The sequence below is a fragment of the Sinocyclocheilus rhinocerous genome, unplaced genomic scaffold (genome assembly GCF_001515625.1).
Source record: "Sinocyclocheilus rhinocerous isolate Xijiao unplaced genomic scaffold, SAMN03320098_v1.1 scaffold173, whole genome shotgun sequence".
In the NCBI taxonomy this organism is placed as follows: domain Eukaryota; kingdom Metazoa; phylum Chordata; class Actinopteri; order Cypriniformes; family Cyprinidae; genus Sinocyclocheilus; species Sinocyclocheilus rhinocerous.
This window is the reverse complement of record NW_015645056.1, coordinates 821,091-828,590: the sequence shown is the minus strand read 5'-3', so window position 1 is coordinate 828,590 and position 7,500 is coordinate 821,091. Positions and strand designations below refer to the sequence as shown.

General features: G+C 41.7%; 1 protein-coding gene across 2 annotated transcripts in view; it reads right to left on the bottom strand.

Moving 5' to 3' along the window:
• The window catches only part of LOC107705137 (zinc finger protein 521), a 115,606-nt gene that overhangs the window by 20,259 nt on the left and 87,847 nt on the right, over nucleotides 1-7,500 (bottom strand). The gene's annotated exons all lie outside the window — the stretch shown is intronic.

Genomic DNA, 7,500 nt, shown 5'->3' with positions numbered 1-7,500 from the left:
AAACAAAGATTTGTAAAAGTATATACTTTATTACCAACATTCTCAACAAACACACAAACAAAAAATAAATAAAATAATAATTAATAATAACTTTGTACCACAACTTTGTATAATGAGTAAATCATTATCACGTGTTTCCTGTATTTTTGTTTCCTAAAACAATAAAAATGATTCATAACAGATTAAAAAATACTAATAATATTTTTGGTTCTGATATATATACATTTGATTTTTTTATTGTTTAAATTCAGAAACCTTCTACTACTTCCTTTAATTTCATAATAACCTAATAATGAATTACAAAATAAAAAGAGTTTCTCAAATCAAAAATAGGATCTGGATCAGCTCACAACAACATGAAAACATTTTTATTTTAATAAACAATGCATAAATACATCAAAAGTTTTTGTTGTTTTTCCCTGTCCTTATGTAGTATTGTCTGTCCAGGAAAAATAAGCTAGAATCTTAAGAAAAGTCTTTTAAGAAATGATTTTTCACTGGTGTTTTGAATTATGCATTGTATTGTTTCTATCTTAGGGTTAAAGGAAATACCTGTACACTTAACAGTAAAAGGTGCTGGGAATTTTTAGCTATTTTTACTTTTTTTTTTCTTACAGTGTAATGCAATTTTGAAAAAAAAAAAAAAAAAAAAAACGCACAGTGTGAAGATTTATTCACCGGTGAATAAATGTCAGGGATCAAGGTTGAATCAACATTTAATTTTGTTTCTATTTATCAAATTTAATCACAGTTGATACCTTTCAGTGTTGGTAAATTAAGCACATGTGTCTACATTGTATTATCATTTAATAAATTATTGATTTTGCAAACAAAGTCAACGTTAATATCACAACATTATTTTACATATTTTTGAATGAGTTTCTTTTACACTCTGCACAACTGTAAACTCAATTACATTCTAACCTAGTCATAACCTTATTGGATCAACATATGACAATACTGACTAAATCACTGATTTACTGTACATATTTCATGTTTTACTTGTAAAGCTACAATGTGATCAAATGAGACTCCCTGGAATAATTATAAGGGAAAAATACGCTGTGTTAAAAGCACAACTGGCCTATCGGTAAGCCCCGCCCCCCCCTTAGTTACTGTTGCTCACTCGGACAAACAAACGGAGTTGCTACTGTCTTACAATGAAAACCTTATCCCTAGATGTTTTTGATACATTTAACATCTCGGATCAACACTGTTCATGTACTGCAGGGTAAGATTACATTAATTTACATTTAACCAGTTTAATATGGAGAGGCACTACAATGTAGACCTCCGTTTATGTATTTTTGACTTAACTACACTGTACATGATGTGAGAACAGTCCGCTATTTATGCTTGTACCGTACGATAGCATTGACTCACTAACTTTAACGTTAGTTTTAGCCAAGATTGCATTAACATTCTGCTTGAGCAGATGAAAATTTTACTTAGTGAGAGTATGGCAACCAGAAAATTAAAGTTTTTGTCTTCATTGGGATTGGGGTTGAATGCTTAGGGACATTTTTGCTCTGTTTCGTTTGTGTTTAGGAAATGTAATAAAATAAATTCCATTGCCCATCCTCTCGGGATACCTGGAATCAGTGTTAATAACATATTGTAACGATTATTCCACTGAAGGCGAGTTGTGATGAGTTTATTAAAATCCAACAGTGAGCAAAAACATGAACAAGGCTGGACTTGAAAAGACTCACCAACAGACGGTTACACAAACAATACTCGACAAGAGACAATGGCAACATGAGGGCTATAAATACTAAACAATAAGGGTCACATGACATAAACCAACAAATGAGGAACAAGACACATGACTAAAACAACCAATCAGAACATGACGCATTGAACAAAGGAACCAATAGCAGGATCACATGAGGGCAAGGGAACCACACGACAAACCAGGAAACAGGACTAAACTACAAAATAAAATACATGAAAACGTGAACATGAAACAAAACCCAAAACCAACGTGACTGATTAGCAAAGTTCGAATACATTTTTTATTTCTATTTGAAACATAAATAAAAGGTTTGTCACAATGCATTCTGGGATTGGCTGATCTGCAATGGATACATGTTATGCTGCAGCTATACGGCAGCAGATACTGACCTGAGAACAGCTCACTGAGGGAGTCGTGCATCTATTAATACATAATGAGCCAAATTAACAGTGATTAAAGCCCTGGGAATTAAACGCAGACTCCTCCTCCTCCCGTGTGTGTGTGATTTCCCTCATGAGTTCAGCGGCTCATGTGGGACCACCCTGTGTTTATTCATTTAACGATGAAAATAGTGTAGGAGGACTTTATACAGGAAACTTTATCAAATCAAACACTGATGATTAATGATGGGTCTGAGCTATACTTGATTAATGCTGTAATGTTTCTGCGTGTGATCTGCATGCGAGATTGACATTTCACGTCTAATGAAGACAAAGGGGAGAAAAGCATCTTGAGTTGTCTACATTCAAAGAATCATTTGTCCAGGACATCATTTTTCTCACACACTGAACATGACATAATGTGATTTACTCGCACGTTCTCCTTCTCAAATTAGTGGAGATGCTCTAGGTGTGAGTTTTACTGGGAGCAAAAGACCATCAGCATTATAAGCGTATTGCCATTGTAGAGTAGGAGGATGAATTTTGATACATTAATGACCTTAGATTCAATGGCATGAAGTCATGAATTCTTATGAAAAACATAGATTTGTGAGGAAAGCAGAATTCTCACAGTTCACGATTGGGATATTTGCCAAATAAAATCATTCAGAATAAAACTAAGAATAAAATCATCCAGTTCATCCAGAAATTACAATTCTGTCATTATTTACTTTCCCCAAGTTGTTCCAAACCAGTGTGAGTTGCTGGTCCCCATTAACTTCCATGAAAAAATACTATGAAAGTCAATGGGGACCAGAAACGGTTCGGATGCCAACATTCTTCAAAATAACTTCTGCTGTGTTCAACAGAAGAAAAAATCTCATACAGGTTTGGAATCCCTGTTGAAAAATCCAGCATATGCTGGTTAGGTATGTTTTGAAGCATGGCTGCTGGTTTGAGCTGGTTTAAGCTGGTTCTTAGCTGGTCATGAGCTGGTTTAAGTTGGTTCTTAGCTGGTCATGAGCTGGTTTAAGCTGGTTTTTAGCTGGTCTTAAGCAGGAGATAGTTGCTTAGGACCAGCACCAGCTAAGAACCAGCTTAAACCAGCTCATGACCAGCTAAGGACCAGCTTAAACCAGCTCAAACCAGCAGCCATGCTTCAAAACATACCTAACCAGCATATGCTGTTTTTTTCAATAGGAATGATATGAGGGTGAGTAAATGATGACACAATTTTCATTTTTTGGGTGAACTATCCCTTTAAATGCAGTTTTCACTCCCTTTCAGTGTGCATGTGGCCAAGATGAAGTACTGCTTCATTTGGAAACCTTTTGGTAAGTGCTTTTGTGCCAAAAATTTTTACCTAATTTAAACATATCTTTATCCTGCTTACATACAAAACCAGATATACATAAAGCCAAGAATTAGCATCATTTCTGAGCACACAAGCTTCGTTGTAATACACCAAATAAGCATTTCACACACTCTTTCTTTCCTCGTCTCGCAGTGTCTCTCTGTCAGTTTGTCGGCCGCCCCATGAGCCGCTCACACCAGGAGAGAGGAAGTTCATTACCTCAGCTAAATCAGAATTAGTCCCTTCATTCTGACGGCCTGAACTTCATTAGACGGCCCTTCACAATCCAGCAGGGAGACGTGATGAATCAACGTGGGACAATATCTTGCCTCACACAGCAGATTCACACTTCCTCTACACCGCCCGCCCTTTTTCTCTCACTATCTCCTTCTCTTTCAGTTCAGTTATTCCAATGTTTTAATTTAAATCGAGAATAAATTCCTCAGAAATGAGAAGCGAGACATGTGTACATAATTACACAAATGAAAGCCACATGCCTGCAGAGCTGACATCAGTCCTGCATCAAACATGCTCAATAAAAGCCGTTTGGACTCTCGGGAACATTTGCTGCATCAGTCACGGGACAAAAGCGTGAACGTTTGAGGAGTTCAGACAAAAGAGCCACGTGCAAATCACAGATTTCTCTCACGTAACTATCACTGCATCTATAAATGATTTAAATTCTGTCTCCTCCACATGTAGATGATAATAACCATACAAAACCAGAAATGTCTGCAGCACAGGGCTGATTTCTTCTTTGGCTCGCATGTTCTGTAGCCGCCCCACTGATGCCTGTTGCCATAGTTTCACAATTCAAAAGAGGCAAGAGCACCAATCAGATAAAGAACAGGACACAATTAGCAAACAAATCAGAATGTTGTGCAGCATGCCAAATGAATGAGACGGCACGGAGGAGAAGGTCCTGTGAGATTACACCCCGGATATCAAACAGCATGCATCAGATTGTGTCGTGCTATAGAACATGCAGAGATACAGCGACCTGAAGCAGCCATGTATGAAAATTATTTTATAGCATAATGCGATACATCCCGACTGACTGATTATTCCGTGTGCATAGTTTATGCATTTAAATGAGTAAACATTCAAGTTATTTTACGTTTTCTGTACACATTTCCATAAACCTGATATATGTTTTTCTTGAATAATCACAGCAACAAAAAGATGCTATAGATAAAATAATTTCAATATTGAACCAAGAATAATTTAATGGCATAGAGACCTTTTTTTCCAATTCTTACAATTGTGGTGAAGTAATACAGAATTGTAATGCATTCAGTAGCAATGCGTCCAAAAATGTATACATGATTCAAACAGGCATGAATAATGACTTCAAATGCAAATGATATCTATTAAATAATTGAACAAGATATTTGTTAGACAGATTATCTAACCCGATCTCATGAGAAAACGTATTTTTATGAGGTATAAACATAAAGAATATATAAGAATAAATAATGTAAAAGAATAATTAATGGCTTCACTGCACACCAAATACCTTGGAATATGTGTAATCTAAATAGAATCAACAATTCTGTGATATCAAGAGAAGGCATTGCAGTTCTTAAGATGAAAGTGTTAGATGAGGCTAATGCTTGCCTGCATTGTCTATATCACATGTAGTTCATTCAAAAATCTAAAATGCATTTAAACCGTCACATTTACAGACTGGACAAACATGAAAAATTACAGGAAACATACTCATGCTGTTTCCTTATTAATAGCTAAGCTACAGTAAAAACGACGTAGGTGACGTAGAGACCAGAGAGTTTAAAAGCACATCCGAAACAAGCAACGTTAGCTTCTGATAAGTTGAAGCAAGTCGCTCACAGGGATGCAGGAAGTATGGCAACGAGACGCAGTGTCTCGTTCCCTCGGGGAACCATGGTTACATACGTAACCTGGGATGTTCCCCTTCAGGAACTCACGCTGAGTCTGAAAACGCTTTGGGAACGAGAATGCCCACGCCCCCATACTGACAAATGCCTGTCTAGAGTGAAATCATGGCGAGCACAGCTAAGACAGATGCACCTGAGAGTCTGGAGCGGTACCATACTTCTCCTGGCCTCACAGAATGAAAGAAACATGTACCAACGGGTTTTGCCCCCAATGACTGACCACCCAAAGGGTCGTGGTAAGCAGCTATGGCAGCCACGAACACTCTAAAGGTAGAGGGGGTCAAACCTGCGGAGAATGGTTCCTGCAGGAACTCCAGAACTGAACCAACCGTGCAATTAACTGGGACCATATGACGATTTCTGCACCATGAAGTGAACACAATCCACTTCAAGGAGAACAGTTTCCTCGTGGAGGGAGCTCTGGACTGGAAAATGGTCTCAACAGCCTCAGTTGAGAGGCTGGAAGCTACGAGTTGTGTCCCCTCAGGGGCCACACCCACAGTTTCCACAAATCCGGACGGGGGTGAAAGATGGTACCCCGTCTGAGAGAGGAGATCCCACCGGACGGGAATCTCCCATGGAGAGTCATCGAGTAGGGCTACCGGGTCCGCAAACCATGGCTTGCCCAGCCAGAACGAGGCTACTAATAGGAGACAAACCCCATCTCAGCGAACTCTCTCCAGAACTCCCCGGAGCAGAGCAATCGGGGGGGAAGGCGTACAGATGAAGCCTCAGCCACGTCTGTACCATGGCTGTACCAGGCGGAGCTGGATGTGTGACGGAGAACCACAGGGGACATTGTGAGGTCTCTCGAGACGCAAACAAGTCCACCCGGGCTCGCCCGAACTTCTTCCAAATCTGCTCCACCACCTCGGTGCGGAGCTTCCATTCCCCGGGCCTCAGCCCCTGCTTTGACAGGATGTCTGCCTGTTGATATAAGAGACTACCGCTGTGTTGTCTGTGCGAACCAGCACATGATGACCTCTCAGGTCTGGGAGAAAGTGTTTCAGAGCCTGAAACACAGCCAGCATCTCCAGGCAATTCATGTTCCACGTGAGATGGTGACGTCCCCATAGACCCTGGGCAGAGCAGCCACTCATGACCGCTCCCCAGCCCGTGAGGGAGGCATCCATCATTAGAGTATGTGATGACAAGGAGCCCCCAGCACTGGGCCTTGTGACAGGAACCAAGGTTTCCTCCACATGTCTAAGGCACGTAAGCATCACCACGTGACCTTGATCATGCGAAGCGGGTTGCCCCTCAGGGAAAACCCTTTGGTCCTGAGCCACCACTGCAAGGGTCTCATGTACAGCAGGCCAAAAGGCATCACGTTGGACGCAGCTGTCATCAGACCCAACAGTCTCTGAAACTGCTTCACATTGAGTGACTGGCCTTCTCTCTCTACCGTGAGGATCTACTAGAGCCGAGCAGAAGACAGACGTTCCTGCATCGTAGTCGAATCCCACACTACGCCTAGATAAGTGGTCCTCTGTACTGGAGAAAGCACACTTTGCTTTGCTTTTAGTCTTAACCCCAACAAGTAGTTTTGCTTTCACAACGAAAAACACAGCGGCCTAGCGTGAGCGGAAGCCCCGACCTAGCGTGCGCTGAGGCCGGGATAGAGTGAGCTGAAACCGGGCTAGAGTGAGCCGAAGCCCCGGCTTAGCGTGCAATGAGGCCGGGACAGAGTGAGCTGAGGCGGCGGGGTTGTCCGGCGGATCCGACGAATGAGTGGCAACCACATGTGACGGACCCCGGGCTGGATTCCGCTTCGTCCACGGTGAAAGTTGATGTATTCCTTCAGCGACCAGCACAGATCAGCTCTAGGCATGACGAAGTGGATATCGTCCTCTTTTGGAAGACCAAACAAAGTAGTTTCGCTTTCACAACGAAAAACACAGCGGCCTAGCGTGAGGGGAAGCCCCGGCTTAGCGTGCGCTGAGGCCGGGATAGAGTGAGCTGAGGCCGGGCTAGCGTGAGCTAAGGCCGGGCTAGAGTGAGCTGAGGCGGCAGGGTCGAGAACGGCGCGCCCGGCGGATCCGACGAATGAGCGGCAACCACATGTGACGGACCCCGGGCTAGACTCCGCTTTGTCCACAGTGAAAGTTGATGTAT